Raw genomic sequence first — 2,317 nt, 5'->3', positions numbered from 1 at the left:
GGATGGTCTCGATCTCCTGACCTCGTGATCCGCCCGTCTCGGCCTCCCAAAGTGCTGGGATTACAGGCTTGAGCCACCGCGCCCGGCCTCAGATTTCAGTTTCTTATTGGCATGCCTTACTCTTCTTTGTATTTCCGGTCAAGCACAGAGCATGGTACTTTGAGGATACTCAATATTCTTATTAAACAGTTTTCTGTGACAGGTTTGTATGTCTTGTCTTCCCTACAAGTTTACAAGCGGAGGGTCCAAGTTTTTTCACCTCTCTAACCTCTGTAGTGCCCAAACAAATACTAAGCAATTTTTAAACGTTTGTTGAATAAGTAAGATTGACAGTACTATTTTCTGTGTATCACAGAATCTTACTCATGCGTCATACTTCTGTATGCAACAGTCAGTTCAAACAGATCTTTTCAGTTTTTTGCATTCACAGTTGAGAATAAGAGATAATTCACCTACATTTCATATGAATATGTGAACAACTGGATTTAAAATTTTTGGATTTTAAATTTCCAAAAATAAGCTGCCACTTTCCCTAGACACTCCATTTGGTGATGTCTTCCTAACGCTTAACCACTATAATAACAATCACCTGTACCACTTGTTTAATGGCCTCATGCTTGCTTACGGCAGTCAAGTTTTTCACCTTCTCTCTTTTTGACAAACCAGCCTTGAAAATGAGAAGATCCTGTAAAAAAAACGCCGAAGTTTGTCTCCAACGAGCTCAGTGTCTTTTGTATGCTGTCTTTCCTTCTCTTCCTTGCAAAAAGCAGCCAATACAGAACGGTATGACACGCTGGTTACAAAACAGTGAAAGCATTCATTTCTGAGTCCGGGACACTAGGTCATCAAAGAAAAGAGAACACCAAAGAGAGCTGGGTGATTTGGTTAGAAAGGATACTCAGCCCTAAAGCAGAAGAAATGGGTGATGGAAAGATTAAGTGAATATACAGGATCAAAGAGAGAACTGAAAGCCTCTTAGACTGCAAAAGATATGGAAAACACAATAGACCTCATTTTCAAATGTACAATATTCATGAGGAGGGTTTTATTATGCTATTTCAAAGTCAAAAGAATAAGACCTTTGCTTAAAAGCACTCTAGAGGCCGGGCGCAGTGGCTCACTTCTGTAATCTCAGCACTTTGGGAGGCCAAGGCAGACAGATCACTTGAGGCCAGGAGTTCAAGAGCAGCCTGGCCGCACATGACAAAACCCCATCTCTACTAAAAATAAGTGGTGGTGGTGCACACCTGTAATCCCAGCTATTTGGGAGGCTGGGGCACAAGAATCACTTGAACCTGGGAGGTGGAGGTTGCAGTGAGCCGAGATCATGCCAAAAAAAGCACTCTGGTAGTCAGTACAGTGACAATTCAGTCACAGGGACAGAGCATCACACTTAACTACTGCCAATGTGTCACGGACCCAGCTGCACAAGGATTGCTTTTTTTTTGTTTTTTTTTTTTTTTGACATGGAGTCTTGCTCTGCCGCCCAGGCTGGAGTACAGTGGCGTGATCTCAACTCACTGCAACCTCTGCCTCCCGGGTTCAAGCGATTCTCCTGCCTCAGCCTCCTGAGTAGCTGGATTACAGGCACAGGCCACCACACCTGGCTAATTTTTGTATTTTTAGTAGAGACAGGGTTTTGCCATGTTGGCCAGGCTGGTCTCGAACTCCTGACCTCAGGTGATCTGCCCACCTCAGCCTCCGAAAAGTGCTGGGATTACAGGCATGAGCCACCGCTCCCGGCTGGATTGCTCATTCTCATTGAAAGAGGAGGGACTGTAGGAAAACCCAACAACAAATAAAAAATGCATTTACTCTTATTTGATGATATTAACAAATCTGTTCATTTTTTAAGGTGTGACAAGAGTATATTGGTCATGTTAAAAGAAAAAGCCCTGGCTGGGCACAGTGGCTCACACCTATAATCCCAGCACTTTGGGAGGCCAGCGCAGGCGGATCACTGAGGTCAGGAGTTCAAGACCAGCCTGACAAACATGGAGAAACCCCGTTTCTTCTAAAAATACAAAATTAGCCAGGCATGGTGGCGCATGCCTGTAATCCCAGATACTAGGAAGGCTGAGGCAGGAGAATCGCTTGAACCCAGGAGGCAGAGGTTGCGGTGAGCCGAGATTGCGCCATTGCACTTCAGCCTGGGGAACAAGAGCGGAAACTCCGTCTCGGGAAAAAAAAAAAAAGCCAGGCATGGTGGCTCACGCCTATAATCCCAGCACTGTGGGAGGCCAAGGCAGGTGGATCACGAAGTCAGGAGATCGAGACCATCCTGGTTAACACGGTGAAACCCCGTCTCTACTAAAAA

At 45.1% G+C, this 2,317-nt stretch overlaps 1 protein-coding gene across 1 annotated transcript in view; it reads right to left on the bottom strand.

The window, feature by feature from the left end:
• SUMO1 (small ubiquitin-like modifier 1) overlaps positions 1-2,317 on the bottom strand; it is a 41,607-nt gene that overhangs the window by 28,291 nt on the left and 10,999 nt on the right. The window lies entirely within an intron of this gene.

This window comes from Colobus angolensis, unplaced genomic scaffold (genome assembly GCF_000951035.1).
Source record: "Colobus angolensis palliatus isolate OR3802 unplaced genomic scaffold, Cang.pa_1.0 Scaffold30, whole genome shotgun sequence".
In the NCBI taxonomy this organism is placed as follows: domain Eukaryota; kingdom Metazoa; phylum Chordata; class Mammalia; order Primates; family Cercopithecidae; genus Colobus; species Colobus angolensis.
This window is presented reverse-complemented; position numbering and strand designations above follow the sequence as displayed.